The sequence below is a fragment of the Symphalangus syndactylus genome, chromosome 21, assembly GCF_028878055.3.
Source record: "Symphalangus syndactylus isolate Jambi chromosome 21, NHGRI_mSymSyn1-v2.1_pri, whole genome shotgun sequence".
Taxonomy (NCBI): Eukaryota; Metazoa; Chordata; class Mammalia; order Primates; family Hylobatidae; genus Symphalangus; species Symphalangus syndactylus.
The window spans coordinates 32,126,484-32,148,076 of NC_072443.2; the positions used below are offsets into that span (position 1 = coordinate 32,126,484).

A 21,593-nucleotide genomic window follows, 5' to 3' on the forward strand; every position below is an offset into this window, starting at 1 on the left:
AGGTGGGCCCCCTGGAGAGCCTCAAAGAGTTTATTTCTCACCTTGTGGAGGTTTTAAATGATTAGACTTCTTTGGTAAATAATATGCGAAGTGCTGTCAAATAAGGAATGATGCTTAACTTCAAGTTATATTTATGTAAGTGTGTTATTAAGAGGTGTGAAATTGTATGAGATTCCTAAAATACTGATATGCCAAGATACATGTCATAATTATGATTATGGTATTGGATGGTTGCATGCCAAAGAAATATGTAAATTTCCTTGTCAATTGTAAATTCTCATCAGATCTCTGAATATGTCTGTTCTAGGTTTTTGTCAACCACAGTTTATTGTTTTAAATTCTTCTCTGGAAGTATTTGCAATTGGCTGTAGTCCAAAATTGCCAAATAAGATTGAGCAAAACAAAATTAATGACATGAAATTAAGTAATTGATAAGGATAATGTTTTATGACTTAAATGTTTCATTTTCCAGATTCAAGGAATTTTTTTGTCATAAGCTCTCTATAGTTTGCAATAATTGGATGAAGTATCCTTTGTGAACAATGGTGGAAGCATTTTTTTTTCTCTACCTGATTTCTTGACTCCTACAAAATTGTGGGTATTCTTATTTTTATTTAGTAAGTCCAGTAAAAAAAATCTCTCTTTATTATTCTTATTTTTATTTAGTAAGTCCAGTAAAAATATCTCTCTTTATAAGCAGGATACAATTGGAAACATTGGTTATATTACTAAAGTTTGGACTGAAATGTCACATTTTAAAATGTACATTAAATGCCTGGTTTCAAGAGTTCCCAGCATTACAGTGTGTGAATGAAAACTGTCACTTCCTAGCAGGCCCAAGAACCTTAAAACCGTAAGTAAAATCTAAAGCTTGCCTTGGTTTGGATTTCCAGTTGCAAGAAGTCCTAAATCTGAGATTTCCTATATGATCAATGTGGAGAGAAACAGTTATGTTTCTAAGGAAAGCAAAAGTACACTTGTTAGTAGATTGTAACCCTGTGCATTGTCTTTAAGTCCTTGTTATCTGCCCATAGACTGGACTAGATCCTGAATTCTTCTGAGTTCCCCTAATATTTGGCTTTAACTAATTCCTGATGAACTCCCCCAGCACTCTTCCCTCAATCCAGGCTAGGAATGCTCTAGGGACATTCAGGGGATTTCCCCTTTTTAAACCTGACCAACTAGAGGAATTAGATTTCAGAACTGGGGACAAGCTAGACTCAGGATACTAGGGTCTCCTTGTCTCAAAGCAGTTGATGCTGTCCCTTCCTTTGTAAAAGCCACAAAGATAGTTATGGGGCCACCCCTGACTGTCTACGTTCTATGCTCTGTTGAAGCACTCCTCAATTTACATCTCAAGCTGTCAAGAAAACTACTTTCTCTCCTCACTTCGCCTTACCAGCATCCAATGTAACTTGCTTAATCTTACCACTTTATTTAACTTTCCTCATGCCCACTCTGCCCAACAAGCAGAACTGCATGCTCTTACCAGGGCATGTCTTTTAGCCAAAAGTAAAAGGCCAGTATCAACAGGCCACATTCATGGCAGCAGCTAAGACCCTATTGGAAAAATTATACCAACCTGGTATAATTCTTGAGAGCTTCATAGTGACTGAGAAGCTTATTTTACAGGGCAAATTATTCAGATGTTGCAAAATTTGGCCTATTTATTAGCATCTCCATTGTGCTTACTACCCCCAGTCCTCTGGACTAGAGAAACAGACCAATGGACCAATAAAGCCCTATTGGTGAATATCTGTGCAGTGTTCAGCATGCCACGGCTGAAAGAAGGAGACCCTTTCTTTAGTTTTCCTTCACCCATGCGAACATTCTTGGAAACCTGCTAGGCCCACATTTTCTTCTCCCAAAAAGGGGGAAATAATACTTAAGTTATCCTCACCAGGAGATTTGGCCATAGAAATAGCTCTTACCCAAGTTCCTATCTATTCAGTTGACCTCACCAATGCTACCCACCCTGCTCTCCAAGAGCTGTGTGAGAGTTTTGGGGTACAATCCAACACCAATGATAACCCTGCAGATTATAATTGGGGCCACTTTCAAGGGTGCAATTTACCCAGAGGGGTTAACTCTAGTGAAGGAGCTAGATTAGGAAGGCTTCTGGGGTCCTGGTTTGTACTAGGTTTTGTTTGCCATGGATATATGGTCAGAAACGTTTCCCGCACTGTTAATAGGGTTGCCCACTTCACCACCCAAGCCATCAGGACACAGCAGAGATGCTTAGACAACCACATTGCTATCGACTATCACCTCACTGCACAGGGTGGTGTTTGTGCTGTTGCTAACACTTGCTGCTGTACCAAATATTTCCAGTCAGGTTTAATTGGGAACACTTAAGGCCTACAGCGAGCCAAATCTCTGAAAGGGACACCTTCAGGGAGCCTCCTAGCTGAACCTGGTGGGTACAATTTCCAATGTCGAGATATTTTCAGAGGATTTCTCCCAGTATAGGATTTCTTCTGTGTTTCACCCTACAAGTCTTAATGATTCCCCTTATATTTGAGCTAAGCATTTAGCTCCTCTTTAAAATTGTTCTAGCCTGTTTTAACAGATGTCTGTAAGAGACCCCCACCAGGATCTTGCTCATGCAATCTTTGAGACTTTAAATTCACTCCAGCTGGAAATCAGAACAACCCAAGAGACTTTGGTTCAAATTTAATAGGTAGCTTAGTGCCTCTCATAAGTAAGTGGGTCTGGTTGTTCAGTTGGCCACTGCCCTGCCTCTAGGATCCCTGAAAGGGACCAGATGGACCTGAAGCAGGTAGCCAACTACTTCTGCACTGTCATATGATGCAATGTGGTCCACCAACAGATTTAAGCCAGTTCTTCAAGATGGATCCTGAGTGGCTAACTGGGCCTCCATTTAAAATAGAGCAAAGCAGCCATTTATTAAGTAGGGGTGACATACATGCTCTGAGTTCCTGGAAAGCCTGCAGCATTTAACTTTGAGGCTTTCAGGATTCACCTAAACCAGTCAAAGCTCACCCGAGTTGGCTAATCAGGGCTCAGCTATATTGACCAATCAGAACTAAGTTAGTTTCAAGTTTCAACCCTACATTTGCATAGACAGTCTTGATTTGGAACCTGGGTGGAAACTTGCTATAAGACCTGGGGTTCTGTTTGTTCTCTGGAACTGGTAATGTTGTTAACTCTTTATGCCTTTACCTACAACCAGATCAAAACAACATCTGAAATGTAAGTCTGATACCAGGGCACTAAACAATTTCATTCCTCTGACCAAGGTCTATACCCCTAATCAGTAGGAAGTGGCTAAAGTAGTCATATCTCATATTCCCTCAAGATTGAGGAATGGATATATAAAAGAGGGGATGTGTAGCTACATCAGACCAGTCTGGTTCAACTTTTACGTAACAATGTTGTAAATTGTTTTTCAGTTGCCAGGGACCCTTAGGTCAATCAACCTGAGCATACCCAGATGAACCAAGTATGTAACCACAGGAGGAACCTCTAAGTACTTGGACCAAGGAGTGGGAACTAAATAAATAAGCAGATCCAGGATCCAAACAGATCAAGCTTTTGCATCACCCCATGGCAGGATCCAGTCAGATCATACCCCCTGGCATCACCTCATTACAAGATCCAATCAGGTCACAGCTCATTACGCTATGCTTATAAAACCTGATCCAGCCCCCAGCTTGGGGAAACACTGCTTTGGGAACTAATGCCCAGTGTTCTCCTTACTTGTTACAAGTAATAAAATCCCCTTATTAAATCCTCCTTGGTTGTGGTCATTGGACTGATACCCCCTAAGTGAACAAACCTACTCACTGTGTGGGTAATATGCCTAGTTGAGTTTCTCGTTTTTACACCTTGTCCTAGAATCTGTTTAATAATCACTTATCAGGTATAACATAGAGAACACAGGAAACAGTTGCTTGCTAAGTAATTGTTTTGATTCTCTCTCCTTCATGACAGCTAGCATTTAAGAATTTATTATGTGTGAGGCATAGTGCTAAGGTTCAAAGTACAGTGTTTTATGTATCTAATTTAGATATTACCTTGCTTAAGCCTTAAAAGAAATCTTGTGCTTTGTAGATGAGGACACTGAAGCCCAGATTGCCCAAGGTCACGCAGCTGATATGTGGTGGGATGAATTTGACACAAGGTCTCTAATGAGAAAGCCATAATCTTTCTACTACAAAGTGAACATTACCATACTTCTTCCATACCACAGTAGTTGGATAATATAGCAGCCCCTAACAGAATTATTTATGTAGTAATTATACAAATTAGACAAATAATTATACAAATAAAACTCCATTCCCCAGCCCTTCAGTGAAATTCTTTTATTGAATTAAACTTAATTTTGAGGTAATTTTACATTCACATGCGGTTGTAAGAACAATACAAAGAGATCAGATATACCCTTTACCTGGCATACCCCAATGGTAACATCTTGCAAAACTATTGTAGTACAATGTTGTCACTACATTATTGACATTGATACAGTCAAAATACAAACATTTCCATCACCACAAGGATCCCCCATGCTGACCTTTTGTGGCCACATCCACCTTCCTGCCCATACCACTTAACCTCTGGCAACTACTAAGCTGTTCTCTATTTGTATAAACTATCATTTAAAAAATGTTAAGTGAATAGACTCATACAGTACGCAACCTTTGGGGACTGGCTTTTTAAACTTAACCTGATTCTCTGGAGATTAATCCAGGTTGCTGTAGATAGCAATAGTTGATTCCTTTTTATTGCTGAGTAGTATTTTATGGTGTGGAAGTGCCACAGTTTATTTAACCATTCACCCATTGCAGGATATCTGAGTTATTTCCAATTTTTGGCTATTATACATAAAATTGCTAGGAACACTACTGTATACATTTCTGTGTGACTGTAAGTTATTATTTATCTGTGATAAATGCTCAGGGGCACAATTGCTGAGCTATTTGATAGTTGCATGTTGTGTTTTCAATGAAACTGCCAAGCTGTTTTCAAGAGTTGCTCATCACTTTGTATTTTCATCAGCAACGTATGAATGATCCAGTTTCTCTACATCCTGGTCAGCGTTTGGTGTTGTCATCATTTTCTATTTTAGCCATTCTGAAAGGTGTGTAGTGATATCTCATTGTGATTTTAATTTGTGTTTCCTTGATGTCCAATAATGTTAAACATCTTTTCATGGGCCTATTTGATATCTGTATATCCTCTTGGATGCAGTGTCTTTTTATGTCTTTTGCTCATTGTCTCATTGTAGTCTTTGCTTTTTCACTATTATTGCATTTATTCAAGATACTAGTACTTTGCCAGAAATGTGCTTTACAAATATTTTCTCTCAGCCTGTAGACTGGTTTTTTATTCTTTCTCTTTTTTTAAAGACAGGCTCTCACTCTGTTGCCCAAGCTGGAGTGCAGTGGCATGATCATGGCTCAATTCAGCCTTGACCTTCTGGGCTCAAGAGATCCTCCTGCCTCAGCCTCCTGAGTAGCTGGGACTACAGACATGAGCCACCATGCCCAGCTATTAATAATTTAAAATTTTTTGTAGAGATGGGATCTCACTATGTTGCCCAGGCTAGTCTCAAACTCCTGTCCTTATGAAGTCCTTCTGCTTTGGCCTCCCAAAGTGTTGGTATTACACAGTGGTGCCTGGTCTCTCTTAATGGAGTTTTTCACAGGGTGAAAGTTTTAAATTTTGATGAAGCCCAATTTGAAACTTTTTTTTTTCATGGAATCATGCTTTTAGTGTCAAGCTCAAGAACTTTTTGCCTAGCTTTAGCTCCTGAAGAGTTTATCATATTTTTTTCCTAAAAAGTTTTACCGTTTTATATTTTACATTTAAGGCCAGGCTTATCTTGGACATTTCCTATCCTAGTGCTAGCATCAGCAATTTCTCCAAGGAGCCCCTGTTTCTTTTATTGGAGAATGGTGTCAGAAACCAAGATCTGGGTGCTAGGCATGCTCATTGTTATTGAGGTGTCATTGCTTTTAGGTTCTATCAGTCCACAGAGGAAGAAAATACACTAACCCATGTACTAAAGTTTTCATATACGTTTCAATAAATATTTTATATGCAAACATCTATATTTATATTAAGCTAAACATGAGTTTATACTGATACTGGTGTCTTCCACTCTATTGCCACATGGATCATTCTATCTTCCTTTCTTTGCTTACTTGTAAATTCCCAATACTGAGAAAATTGACTCCTGTTATCTACCATCTATTTACTTATTCATTCTAGTATCCATGTGTAGTGGTATCAGAATTGTTAGGCTGTACTCCAGTAGGAAATAACTTTACTAACTAGAGTACAGTGCATATGTACGGTAACTTTTGCTTTAGTGTTGGAGACTCCACTCATTTCCAAAGTTACTTAGGTCAACACCTATTTCCTCACCCTCTTCAGTGAGATCGTTCCATATATTTGTAATACAATTGGATTGTTTTATCACCATCTGCATTCTGTCCTGGGATTTCCTGACCTTCTAAATGCTTTTTTAAAATGTGGATACATTAAGGTTTACTCTTTGTGCTATAAAGTTCTATGGGTTTTGATAAATGTGCAATATCAGATATTCACAATTACGTGATCATAAAGAACATACGCCCTAAAAAAATCTCCTGCACTTCACCTATTCAGCCTTCTCCTTTCTGGAAACCACTGTTCTCTCTATGGTCTATATAGTTTTATCTCTTCCAGAGTGTCATATAATTGGAATCATATGATACGTAGCCTTTTCAGACTGGCTTATTTCACTTTGTAATGTGTGTTTAAGATCCATCCATGTCTTTGTGTGGTTTGAGATCTCCTTTTTTTAATCGCTGATTAATATTTATAAAATTAATATTCACAATATCCAATATGGTGCATATGGACACACCATAGCTTGTTTGTCCAACAACAATTGAGGGACATCTTGGTTGCCTTTAGTTTTTTGTGAAGATGAATAAAGCTACGATAGACATTCATGTGCAGATTTTTGTGTGAACATAAATTTTCAAATCAGTTGGGTAAATATCTATAAGCATGATTGCTAGATGTATGGTAAGACTATTAACTTTGTAAGAAACTGCCAAACTGTATTCCAAAATAACTGTACCTTTTTGCATTTCTACCAGCAGTGAATGAGGGTTCCTATTGCTCCAGATCCTCACCAGCAATTGGTTTTGTGTGTGTGTGTGTGTGTGTGTGTGTGTGTGTGTGTGTGTTTTAAATTTTAGACATTATAATTGATGTGTAGTAGTCACTTATATTTTTTATTCTTAAAAACTACTGAAGGACAGCATTTTTTTGTTTATTTTCTTGGCAATGCAGGAGAATTTAAGGCAAAGATACTGTTCAAACACCGAGAATCACTGACTTGGCCTCCATCTTACAAAATGAGGATCGGCCTCACTGGTAAGGAATTTGCTTTAAAGCCTGGGAGAGCTCATGTTTATAAGATTCCCTTAAATCTATGGTTCTCAGTCCTATCAGACTCAATGCTCCCTTACAATAAATCTTTGTAATGCCCTGTTTGCTATGCCAAAATGAAAGTTATCAATAATATAACCTAACTATACAGTTTTTAAAAAATCAATGTAATAGCCTGTTACATAAAAGAAATTTTTAAAAATTAAGAAATTCTGTGTCCCAATATGTAAATGTTCAGTCTTAATCACATTAAAAGACAATGAAGTAGTGAGATATCAGTACCTTCTTTAGTAAGTAGGTGAGAAGAGCAAAAGTCATTCTATAGAAGACAAACAGAGAAATTGAAGCAGTGGTATCTTAGTCCATTTGGGCTGCTATAACAAAAATATCATAGACTGGGTGGCTTAAACAAACATTTCTTTCTCGTAGTTCTGGAGGCAGATCAGGGTGCCAGCATGGTCGCGTTCTGGTGAGGGTGTTCTTCCCCATTGCAGATTGCTTACTTTCCACTGTATCTTCACATGACTGAAAGAGAGCTAGAGAGATCCCTGGGGTCTCTTACATAAGGGTACTAATCCCATTCAAGAGGGGGGCACAGACATTTAGTCTGTCGCAAGTGGTATGGGCAGACACTAGAATAAAATCTAGTATTACTCTTGCGTATGAGATGAAGAGGGCTTATTTGTATACGATGAGAGGGAACAACCCCAGTCAAAGTGTGAATAAATTATAGACTTGAAGTGGAAACAATGAGGATATGTGGTTCTTCCAAATGAGCTCAGCATTAAAAGTATACTGTTAAAATTTCCTATATTATGATATAGGATATAATAGTGACAAAGTATCACATCTCCTCCTATTTTGAAATCCCATTACATATTAGAGCATGTGTTCAGTCTCGGCTAAGAAGGCATGGGAAGCTATATTCTTCAGTAGGCAATAGGGATTATAGAGTGGATTAGAAAGAAACAGTAAAATAAGAGGCTATACAGAAATTGTGTGGTCAACCATCAGGGATAGCTGTGAAATAAGAACTGAAAACAGACAACCCCAAAGTAATTTCAATGCTAGTTTCACAACACAAATTTTTATCCTTGTACTATAAAAATAATGTAAGATGGTAAAATGTGAAATTTAAAAAAAAATTATAGTGAAATGTAGTGAGATCCCCATGCGTTCTGATAGTTTAATAATATTTGGCATTAAGTCACTTAAAAGAAGTCCCACATCTATTATGTATTTGCAATCTGCCTTGTCATTTTTGCAGTAATTTCACTTCTGCACTAAAACCCTTTTTAACTAATATGCAATTGGAAAGCTATACTACATTGAGTAGATGGAAAGCAAAGAGTAAGTAAATTATTCAAGTTTCAAAATAATGTCTTTATCCCATTTAAGCTTTTCTGTCTGTAACATTCTTCACTTAAATTGCATTGACTTCTTGCATAAATATATGTAAATATTTATAGTATTTCATCTAGTAAAGTATCGTTGATTTATACTTGTAGTGGGTTTGGCATCATGGGACATTAAAACATTGTGTAAGAGGGTATTTCCTGCATTGGATTGTCCTGTGTGTTTTAGAGTATCCAGCATCCTTGCTCCTACATACTAAATGCCTGAGCTTCCATGTCTCTGTCCCCAGTCATCAGACAACCAAAAATGCTCCTGTGTTTCCAAGATGGCCCCTAACCTACAGTACCTGACTTGTTAAGAATCACTCAGCCTAAATCTATGGATTCTATACTTGCATGAAGAGTATTATAAGTTTCAGTTGTTTGATTTTATAAAAGAAGTTTGGACAAATGGGTTTTGTAATGATTTCCTGGTGTCAGAAGAGGATATAATATATATATATATATATATGTTTGATGAAATGGGAGTGTTAGAGCTGAGGTTAAATAAGTGTCATATTTTTTCAAGAGGGGTACAGAAAATGTTCTTAAGGAGTAAACCAGCTATTAGCAAAGAAGATAGCAGGAAAGCTTAGATTAGAAACTAATTTGCTCTTATTTTTTCTTGTTCTTATTGTTTTAGTTCACAAAGGTAGGTTAGGATAAGGGAACTAAAAAGAAAAAGAAACTGTTACGTAAGCATGTACCATGTACCATGTACCAAGGCTCTACTGATACTTCCAAATCTAATTTCATAAAGCTCTTTCAGGAGATTGTACTGTCATCCCTTAATAGTGGAGAAAAATAGTTTTCTGAGAAATTATACATCTGTTGAAAAATAGAATCTGCCAAAAAGAAGAACAAGGAGAAAACTGAATGTTGGAAATGGAGCATATTGGAAATTACCCATTCTGTTGAATAGGCAAGCAGGCTCATCGGGTGAGCCACATCAATATGTTTTGAGGGAAATAAAAAGCATTTGTAAACTGGTAGGTCCAGACACTCTGCACTTTTTAACTTGATCTATGATCTTTTGTCCAAGTTGTAACAATATACCACTGTTGTACTTTGTTCCTTATGGGTAATAACAAAATAGACCACCCAAGGTTTTGGCTTTTTCATTCAGGTCTAGCTAGACCCTTGTTAAACAATGGGGTCTAAGTTTGTGCAGTAAACATTTCAATCTGAACAATGAACGAGGTTTCCCTTAGTTCAGTTTAAAGAGTCAATGCAAGTGAAATGAATTACCTTCTGAGAGATTATGGACAGGAAACCTCTAAGTGTTTTATGTGCCACCCTTGGCAAGCTCTACATTTAGATTACTGTATCTCGTGCTTTAATTCTGGAGTTTCAAAGGCAGTGTGCTAGAGCACGCTCTTACCAGCTTGTGAAGGTCAATTGTTAAATTTTTAAGAATTTCGCCATGTGTTAGTTAAACTGTTGATAATTTAAAATCAGCCCATGATGGGAATATTTACATCACAGAAATCAGCAAGCCCTTCAAATCAAGTCTCTACTCCTCCCATCCAGAGCCGGTTGTTAAACATTTATCTGCAAACTACTGTTATAAAATCATTCTCCTATGGTTACTGGCCTTTGCTTACACTCAAAGGATCTTCGATTTCTCAGGGTTTGTTTATAGGGCTTAAAGTCTTTTGTCATGTGACAATCACTGAAAAAATATTTGCTTTCTGGCTATAACCAGCTGAAATGAGGAAAATAACAAAGTTACTTATTTGGGGGTAGATGTCTAGTGCAGATGGTAGTGATAATCAATTTGTGGCTCATTATCATTAAGGCTTTTATCATTTCCATTTATCTTCATTCTCTTTACTCCCATTGTCCTCTGGTGTCATTGGCAAACATTCTAATCAATTTAATGTCAATCCTCTTTTATATATGTTCTTGTAAAATGTGTACTGTTCTGCATAAATCTATGAACTTACAGAAATAGTTTGTCTCATTCTATTTTATTCTATTTAATACCTTTTACACCCAGAACTAGTTTTAAGGATTCTGCACTTGACTATATTAGTGACCAATTGCCCTGTGGAAAGACTGCACTAGTCCACTTCCCATCAGCCATTCTTGAGGACTTCCATACCTCAACATTCTTGCCAACAGTTAACAATTATCTAGCTTTCTATTTCCAGGCTAATAGGTATAAAGTGATATCTTTTTAAATTTACATTTCTGATTACTTAAGAGTTTGAGCGTCTTGTTATATTCTTGCTAGCCTTTTGGGTTTTCTTTTCCATAAATAGCCGATAGATATATACTTTGCACAGTTTTTTTTTTGCCATGGAGTTTCTGTCTCATTATACATTTTAAATATTAATCTCTCATCATTTCATATCCTGCAAATATATTTGGAAGAACAAATTTAAGTACCATTAATATCTAGTCCTTAGAAGCCCATAATTTTATACTTTTTAGAGATTGTGTAAAAAAAGAAAATGGGCCAGGTGTGGTGGCTCAAGCCTGTAATCCCAGCACTTTGGGAGGCTGAGGCGGGTGGATCACAAGGTCAGGAGATCAAGACCATCCTGGCTAACATGGAGAAACCCAATCTCTACTAAAAATATAAAAAATTAGCCAGGCGTGGTGGTGGGCACCTGTAGTTCCAGTTACTCGGGAGGCTGAGGCAGGAGAATGGTGTGAATCCAGGAAGCGGACCTTGCAGCGAGCTGAGATCGTGCCACTGCACTCCAGCCTGGGTGAGAGTGCAAGACTCTGTCAAAAAAAAAAAAAAAAAAAAAAAAAAAAGAAAAAACGGTCCGTATTACCTTTTCCTTCATCTTCCCCATTGGTTCTTTTATCAGTCAGGATTGATTAGATTATGTTGCATTACCAAACATTTCCCAGATCTTTGTGGCTTAAAAGAGGCTGCAAGCCTGAGTGAGAAATGAACTGTCAAGTATAGATCAACAGAGAGTTTTTGCTTGTCATAGACGCTCAGGGACTGATGTCTCAGCTATCATGTTAAGCATTGCTGGCTGTTAAGAAAAAGGGAAGAAATAATTCTGGAGGGTCTAGCACCAACCACTAAATAATTTGCCTGGATATGACACATATTGCCCACAAGTCACTGGCCAGGAGTAGTCATGAGGCCTTATGCATTTCCAAGAGAACAAGGAAGTAAAATCCTGCCATTTTCTAAGAAAGCAGAGTGATACAAATAGTCAACAAAATACACTAATTTGTCTTCTGGCCACCAAATAGGCGGGTCACTTCTTTTTTTCCCCCACTGCAGACAAAACATCCTTTCTTGAGAGAGACCGCCCCAAAGCCACCTTCAGTCAGCACATACAACTCAAAGCCCAACATCCCAACTCAATGAGAGATAAAATCTTTACATCAGGTCCAGGTGTGATTCTTCATTATTTGGAAACCTATAAACTAAGATGACAAGTTATCAGTTTCTCACACACTCAATATACTTTGCCAGAATAATGAATGGATAACAACAATAAACAATCTTCTTCAGGTGGGAAAAAAATGGGACACTTGGGGTCAATGGGATGTAGCAATTCTGAAATCACTCAGTACATGTGTGGAGGCCCAGGGCCCTTTATGCTGAGGCTGGGGGGTTTCTTGTTAGGGCTGAATTCTACTTCCTGGGAGAAACTTCCTAATTCCCTGTTCCCCAGTGCATATGGCTTCATGCTTGGGGAGTTTCTTGCTTCTTCATTATCTTCCTAGGCTCTATCTGAGGAGAGCATGAGAGAATATATCCTTCTTAGTAGTCAAGAAGATTTCTCAGCCTGTGCTTTAGGGCCCAAGTGTGATTTTAAGTTTCAAATAGTCATCAAATTTTGGTCTAGTTTAATGCTTCTTTAGACTCAACTATAAATGTAATTAGGTCTTATCTGTTGGACTCCAAGCAGCAGCATGTGCCAATAGACATGTTCACAATTATTTTCAAGACTGTGCTACTTTTAATTAAGTGCCCAGCTTGAGCTTACAAGGTTGTAGTGGAAAAATCATAGCCTTTGTCTCTTTTCACTCAGCCTTATTGTCCTCTTAAAAGGATGCTATAACCTTAACAGGACCTGTGCTCTATGATAATTGATCATTCAGAAGTTTTAAGCTTTGGCCATGCCTTTGATGTGGTTCTTGCTGTAAAACTAATTTCGAATAAATCTTTGTTATTCAGAAGCCTTCCCATTTTTCTCTTTTACCAGCTGGAGATGAGAGGCAGTGCCTTTCCCAATAGGGCAAGTTTCAAACCTTCTAGACACTCTCCGTTTCCTTTTATTCTTGCTTGTAAACCAGCCAATTGTTTCCTGAGTTAATTAATTTCTTGTTTGTTGACAAATACAGTCAATGGTAACTAAAATTCTCTTTTCCAACCTCTTGTCTCACAAATACAAGTTTAGCAAGCATATACATGATCTGCCTACCACTGTGTCACAAGTGACATTTTTACCAAATGTTTCACCACTCTTTAATATGGATTGTTAACCTTCCAGCCTCTAACCTTCTTGCCACCTAACCCCTAGGTCAATGCCAAACAATTTGGGATTTTAGTTATAGTAATGCCCCATTTCTATATGTTTATTTACAGCATGATCCAGGTGTTCTTGCCTCCAAGATGGATGACTAATGTAGCAGGTAACTGTAAGGTCCTGCTGTTTACTGGACTATGTTTCCCTGTGTCACTGAGTTAGAAGAGGAAGACAATTAATTGGTTCATTTTCTTGGTATGGTTTGGCTGTATCCCCACCCAAATCTCATCTTGAATTCCCACATGTTGTGGGACCCAGTGGGAGGTAACTGAATCATGGGGGCAGGTCTTCCCCATGCTGTTCTTGTGATAGTGAATAAGTCTTATGAGATCTGATGGTTTTAAAAAGGGGAGTTTCCCTGCACAAGCTCTCTACTTGCCTGCTGCCATCCGTGTAAGACATGACTTGCTTCTCCTTGTCTTCCACCATGATTGTGAGGCCTCCCCAGCCACATGGAATTGTGAGTCCGATAAAACCTCTTTCTTTTGTAAATTGCCCAGTCTCGGGTATGTCTTTATCAGCAGCATCAAAACGGACTAATAAATTTCTCTTAAGGCCTAATATTTCTGAGTCAGTTGCCCAGATATAACATTGAAATAACACTGAATGAATATCAAAATCTAAATCATCAGTATCTACAATTAATAGAGCTAATATCTCTTTTCCCCCTTGCTACAAATGTAGTGATGTTGAGGAAATTCCTCATATGATTTGCCTTCTTACCAGACATTTTAATACTGGTATAAAGAATAAATGGATAACTTGGTAATACCCGTCTTTTGTCAAAATTAGTTTGCATAATCAGAAATTTTCAGGGAATTACATTGAGTTTACTCAGGGTCCAGCTTCATGGATTTGTCCTTTTAATGGATCCTTGAGTAATTTTAGACATTAATGTATTGTAGTACATATTTTGAGAAATAAGAGAAATGAATGATGCTCCTCTACCCTGGGGGTTGGGGTGGACAACAGACTCTTTCATAAGGCTTGAGGGGGCTGGAACCAGCTTCATGTTTAGAGTAGGAATAGGACCCAGACCCATGTGACAATGCTAGGACACAGGAGGTGGATGGAGAAGGTAAAGAAGTCTGAGTAGGCTAGAGAAGGCCAAAGCAACCCCTAATTAACCACATATGAGCTTAACATGAAGAAGACTCAAGCTCCTTGTGAACCCAGGTGGTTAACACTTGATCATTGAGTATAAGAGCACAAACACCACAGAACTGGCAGATAGAGAGAAGTGACAACATCAAAGAGAAATGTGGACCAGCTCATGGGATCCGTATGTAGAGCAGCAGTTGGCAATTTTTCCTCTAAAGGGCCAGATTGTAAATACTTAAGGCTTTGCAAGCCGTATATGGTCTCTGTCTCTCCTCCTCCTTCTTTACAGTCCTTTAAAAATGTAAAAAACTTCATAGTTCCTAGGTCATACAAAATCAGGCTGTAGGCCATATTTGACCATGGGCATAGCTTTCCAGTCCCTGGTATAGTCTGGTCAAATCTTCGAAGGATCATGTATATTTGGAAGCCACCAGGGAAGCAAGGAGCATCTGCAGGGAAAACTCATGCCATATGATGGAGTCCTCGTTGGCCAATGTCTGCACCAAAGACCAAATCTCTAGGCACCAGCAGCTATGCAGAGGAACCTAGAAAAGATATGGATGTCCCCTTTCTCCCCACAGCTTAGTGGACATCACTTCTCAGAAACCCAGACAGTGGATGAAGAGAAAGCTTCAAAATGTACCTTTAAACATGAATGCAATTAAATATTTTGAACTTGGCTGAAAAGAATTATTGTTTTAGACCACTTTTTCTGGTGCTGAATGGGAATGAGGCTCCAAAGCTAAGAAGAAATTGATTATAGAGAGTTTTTGTTATATTCTTTTCAATTTGACTTTCAAATCTATATGTTTTTTACAAAGATTTTTGAATAACCACTAGTGAGTATTAGGGGCAATCAACATACATTTCTCTGCCATGGTCACTTTGAGTGTCAAGCTTGCACACTGCCCATTCAGTACCTCTTTTACTCTGTGGATACAGCTTTTGTACTCCTTTTGCCTTATGTACATTTAAACCTCTGATAAGAGATAAACGTATCTCAGAATCCACAATTATTTTTAATCACTTTGTACAAGTGAGGTAAGATCTGTTTCCTAAATACCTTATTTATTTAAATAACTTTTCTAGACTGTGAAAACTTGGTACTTTCAAACCAATCCTGAAAATACCAAACCCAAGGAAAGATACTATCAAAACTTACCTGATTAGGAAAAACATTAACACTATCTAGGCTATAAGAAAATAACAGAAAAAATAATTCCAATTACTGGAAACATTCAGGTTTTTAAAACATATCAAAAGTTCAATTATAAAAATAAACTTCAAAATAACTGCTATACTTGTAGTTTGCTATTCTCAATACAAAGATCTATAGATCAAAGATGTCCTCAACTCTCGAGCTAATATCTATGAAGGGTTTTTTGGCTCCTTTAATGCCTTGTGGGTTTTTTAGCTTAAGAAGTAAGAACAATCATGCTCACTTTTGGGGCAGTTAAACTCTTAATTACAACTTTTGAACAGTAACACTGGGAAAATGTCTTTCATGGTTTGAGAAGTCCTAGTCCATTGGTTCAATTTTCATGCCTCTTCTTTTGAAAGTCTTACTGGGGTTTTTTCCCTGGTTTTTACCTTTGCATTCTACCTGCAGACACATGTCAGGAAAGAGTTGCACAGGGTTTGAGTTAGGGTGGTACATATGGTATAAACCAGGTTGGGCCTTGTGGAATCCCCAGGGCCAAGGCAAACAGGAATCCTCAGTACTGGAGTATGGCTGTCAAAAGTGTATATACACCAGCTTCATGACGGTCTTTGCTGTCTTTAATTCAGAGGCAGCCCAAGTCCCCCTGCCTATTTCTATCCTGACTTTTCAGTACTGTAAAATTTGGATTTAAAAAGCACTTGCCAATTTGGAAGGCTGAGGTAGGAGGATCACTTGAGGCCATAAGTTTGAGACCATCCTGGGCAAAATAGCAAGACCCCATCTTTAAAAAAAAAAAAAAAAAGCGGCCAGGTGCAGCGGCTCACGTCTGTAATCCCAGTACTTTGGGAGGCTGAGGTGGGTGGATCACGAGGTCAGGAGATTGAGACCATCCTTGCTAACATGGTGAAACCCTGTCTCTACTAAAAATGCAAAAAAAATTACCCGGACGTGGTGACAGGCACCTGTAGTCCCAGCTACTCGGGAGGCTGAGGCAGGAGAATGGCATGAACCCAGGATGCGGAGCTTGCAGTGAGCTGAGATAGGGCCTCTGCAATCTAGCCTGGGCAATAGAGTGAGACTCTGTCTCACAAAAAAAAAAAAAAAAAAAAAAAAAAAAAAAGCTGAGCATGGTAGTGCATGTTTGTAGTCCTAGCTACTCAGGAAGCTGAGGCAGGAGGGTAGCTTGAATCCAAGAGTTTGAGGTTGCAGTGAACTATGATTCTACCACTGCCCTCCAGGCTAGGAGACAGGGTGAGACCCTATCTCTAAAATTAAAAAAAATTTAAAAATAATACTTGCATTTTATCTCTTGGTCTTATATACAGTAAGATTATATACTTGAGATGACTTAGGCATCTTCAGAAAAACTTGAGCCAGCCGTTTTTCAGAGACAAGTTACTGTTTTAACAGGATCTCTAAGAGATAGGCAGAAATTCTTTGAAGTGCATGTGGTGTGTGCATCTGGGAATGATTCTGTCCTGGTCAGTCCCTAGTCTATCCAGTTACTCCTTGTCTGACCGATCTTTGAGCAATAGAGAGTGTAACAATGAATGGTTCTGGACATGTTTAAATTTTGGGCATGAGCGAACTTCACGCAGTTAGTGATCTTCTTGAAGTTAGCATTTGACTTGTAGGTCAATTGACCTGGGCAAGATCTTGAGTCAGCAGTTGACCTGCAAGTTCTCTGGAGAATGCTTCTAATGGTTGAAAGTTACATCCATTAAAGTCTCTAATGGATGTAACTTTCCAAGTCTGTTAAGAATCTTTCTACTTTCCTAAAGGATTTGGGGTTAAGAAAGAGTGAAGTTTCTGAATAAAAGACAAAGCCTTTTCATAAACCATGAATAATTGCCCCCATAAAATGTCTTTCCCTAGCAATGAAGAGGATAAATGTGTTAGGATGACCTAGATTGAAACCTAAGAGACTAAAGTCTCTCTCTCTTTCTCTTTTTAAAAATTATGCCACTCTAATTGCTGTGGCTTCAACCCATCCAGAAAGTAAACATGCTATTACTACTACATTTTCACTCATAGTGGACAATTTTATAAAATTTATTTGAAGATGCTCAACCAATTCTGTCGTTCATGGTTTCAGTCTCTGTCACTTTTACAGTTTTTTTCAACATTATATTAGTTACAGATGAGACATGAAAGGACATATCTTCTCTTATTCTAGAAAAGTTTCCACATCAATGTTGAGTATCAGAGCCAATTTGTCTCAGTGGTAATAAATTGTACCATGGAAGATTTTAGCAAAGTCCATTTGAAGTTATCTGCTGACACCGAGCATCCTTCCTGGATTTGACAGACCTTCTCTTCATGAATTTTAAAACCTGATGATTCCCATTTATTTTCTAGCACTGATGAGTACTAGTTGGCAGTCCAGATCTCTTTGGACTATGAGAAAGGGACAGAGAACCGATGTCCCCAAGGCAAAACTATAAAGAAATTTTCTTTGTTCTACGTGAGTGCAAGTATTTCTGATTCTCATTCTTGATGAGGCTAGAAAATATTTATTAAATTCATGGTTGCATACCATATACCTGAGGCCTTATTAATCTTCTCTAGCAATGCTATCACATCCAGCATAGTATCTATAATATGGGCTACTCTTTGGTTGAGCTTGTATAATGCCTAAGGCTCTTGCCTAGCCATGCCAAAGGATTGGTGTGGCGGCTGACTGCGGCGAGTGATAGAGACACAGACTGAGAGAGAGAGAAAAAGCTGTGGGCTTTACTGAGCAGAGTGAAGGTACAAAGCTTCCACAGCGTGGGAGGGGTCCCGAACAGGTAGCCAGAGTTAGATTATGTGATTGCCTTTTAAACTCTTTTTTTTTTTAATGTAATATTTTTCTTTATTGTATTGACTATTAAGGCTTTTGTCCATTTCGAACTTTTTTCACTTTTGTGAAATGCATGAATATTTTCTAGTGTTGTAAGCATGTTTGTATTTTACATACCAACTTTTTATGTCTACCTCTTTCGTCTTTATGTACCACATGTAACAAATTTTTATCACAGTGACTGCATGCATCTAGTCTAAAAGTGTCAAAGAGAATTGACAGTCTTATAATGACACCTGTCATTCCTTCAGTAATGTCAATCCAATTCCCTGGAGATATCCCATTATGTCCTAAGATCATTCCTCTATACTTTTTATTTTATTTTATTTTATTTTACTTTAAGTTTTAGGGTACATGTGCACAATGTGCAGGTTTGTTACATATGTATACATGTGCCATGTTGGTGTGCTGCACCCATTAACTCGTCATTTAGCATTAGGTATATCTCCTAATGCTATCCCTCCCCCCTCCCCCCACCCCACAACAGTCCCCGGAGTGTGATGTTCCCTTTCCTGTGTCTATGTGTTCTCGTTGTTCAATTCCCACCTATGAGTGAGAACATGCGGTGTTTGGTTTTTTGTCCTTGCGATAGTTTGCTGAGAATGATGGTTTCCAGTTTCATCCATGTCCCTACAAAGGACATGAACTCTTCATTTTTTATGGCTGCATAGTATTCCATGGTGTATATGTGCCACATTTTCTTAATCCAGTCTATTGTTGTTGGACATTTGGGTTGGTTCCAAGTCTTTGCTATTGTGAATAGTGCCGCAATAAACATACGTGTGCATGTGTCTTTATAGCAGCATGATTTATAGTCCTTTGGGTATATACCCAGTAATGGGATGGCTGGGTCAAATGGTATTTCTAGTTCTAGATCCCTGAGGAATTGCCACACTGCCTTCCACAATGGTTGAACTAGTTTACAGTCCCACCAACAGTGTAAAAGTGTTCCTATTTCTCCACATCCTCCCCAGCACCTGTTGTTTCCTGACTTTTTAATGATGGCCATTCTAACTGGTGTGAGATGGTATCTCATTGTGGTTTTGATTTGCATTTCTCTGATGGCCAGTGATGATGAGCATTTTTTCATGTGTTTTTTGGCTGCATAAGTGTCTTCTTTTGAGAAGTGTCTGTTCATATCCTTCGCCCACTTTTTGATGGGGTTGTTTGTTTTTTTCTTGTAAATTTGTTTGAGTTCATTGTAGATTCTGGGTATTAGCCCTTTGTCAGATGAGTAGGTTGTGAAAATTTTCTCCCATTTTGTAGGTTGCCTGTTCACTCTGATGTTAGTTTCTTTTGCTGTGCAGAAGCTCTTTAATTTAATTAGATCCCATTTGTCAATTTTGGCTTTTGTTGCCATTGCTTTTGGTGTTTTAGACATGAAGTTCTTGCCCATGCCTATGTCCTGAATGGTATTGCCTAGGTTTTCTTCTAGAGTTTTTATGGTTTTAGGTTTTATGTTTAAGTCTTTAATCCATCTTGAATTAATTTTTGTATAAAGTGTAAGGAAGGGATCCAGTTTCAGCTTTCTACATAAGGCTGGCCAGTTTTCCCAGCACCATTTATTAAATAGGGAATCCTTTCCCCATTGCTTGTTTTTGTCAGGTTTGTCAAAGATCCGATAGTTGTAGATATGTGGCATTATTTCTGAGGGCTCTGTTCTGTTCCATTGATCTATATCTCTGTTTTGGTACCAGTACCATGCTGTTTTGGTTACTGTAGCCTTGTAGAATAGTTTGAAGTCAGGTAGTACGTAGCGTGATGCCTCCGGCTTTGTTCTTTTGGCTTAGGATTGACTTGGCGATGTGGGCTGTTTTTTGGTTCCATATGAACTTTAAAGTAGTTTTTTCCAATTCTGTGAAGAAAGTCATTGGTAGCTTGATGGGGATGGCATTGAATCTATAAATTACCTTGGGCAGTATGGCCATTTTCATGATATTGATTCTTCCTACCTATGAGCATGGAATGTTCTTCCATTTGTTTGTATCCTCTTTTATTTCATTGAGCAGTGGTTTGTAGTTCTCCTTGAAGAGATCCTTCACATCCCTTGTAAGTTGGATTCCTAGGTATTTTCTTCACTTTGAAGCAATTGTGAATGGGAGTTCACTCATGATTTGGCTCTCTGTTTGTCTGTTATTGGTGTATAAGAATGCTTGTGATTTTTGTACATTGCTTTGGTATCCTGAGACTTTGCTGAAGTTGCTTATCAGCTTAAGGAGATTTTGGGCTGAGACAATGGGGTTTTCTATATATACAATCATGTCATCTGCAAACAGGGACAATTTGACTTCCTCTTTTCCTAATTGAATACCCTTTATTTCCTTCTTCTGCCTAATTGCCCTGGCCAGTTCAACATACGCAAATCAATAAATGTAATCCAGCATATAAACAGAACCAAAGACAAAAACCACATGATTATCTCAATAGATGCAGAAAAGGCCTTTGACAAAATTCAACAACCCTTCATGCTAAAAACTCTCAATAAATTAGGTATTGATGGGACATATCTCAAAATAATAAGAGCTGTCTATGACAAACCCACAGCCAATATCATACTGAATGGGCAAAAACTGGAAGAATTGCCTTTGAAAACTGGCACGAGACAGGGATGCCCTCCCTCACCACTCCTTTTAAACTCTTTAAGGCGGGAAATACATGCGGAGAGAAAATGCTACCAGAGCGAGAAACAAAAAGCAATTAACCATTTGTGACATGTCTTAGATCTTGAGGAAAACCGGAATTGCAACTTAGGTTTTGTCTACTTTATGACCTTGCAGCAGCATGGCAAAAAAGACAGGATCTTACAGGACTTTACAAAGTATGTTCACAAGGAATTGGAATTGGGAGGATAGATAAGGTCCGGTGGTCACAGAAAAACAGGCGGTTAACATTCCTTTTAATTTTAGTTTTGTGGGAGGGGGAAGGGAGAGAGAGAGAGAGAAGGACACAAGGAAACTTACAGCAACATTTTTGCTGTTTATAGCTTTCTTGGGGAAAAAAACACATGCACAAATCCTGGTGCTAGGAATAGTTTAAGCATATATCTTCAATAGTATCCATCCAGGACTGAAGTAAGTCCTGATGCAGGAAATGAGTGAGTTTCACAGCTTTCTGAGCCCCTACTCGACCCAGGAAGCCCAGCTGGCCCCTCCTCTCACTTGCAGTAGTCTGCAGTTATT

General features: G+C 38.3%; 1 protein-coding gene across 16 annotated transcripts in view; it reads left to right on the forward strand.

Annotated features, from left to right (window-relative positions):
* HHLA2 (HHLA2 member of B7 family) overlaps positions 1-21,593 on the forward strand; it is a 263,843-nt gene that overhangs the window by 126,305 nt on the left and 115,945 nt on the right. For 11 of the 16 annotated variants that reach the window (XM_063630628.1, XM_063630621.1, XM_063630625.1 and 8 more), the window contains one exon: positions 7,309-7,392. The exons of 3 other annotated variants lie outside the window; for them this stretch is intronic. The gene's annotated coding sequence lies outside the window, so the exon portion shown is untranslated. Of the gene's footprint in view, positions 1-4,388; positions 5,102-7,308; positions 7,393-21,593 lie in introns of those variants that run through there. 2 more of the 16 variants (XM_063630626.1, XM_063630638.1) reach the window with 1 other exon arrangement.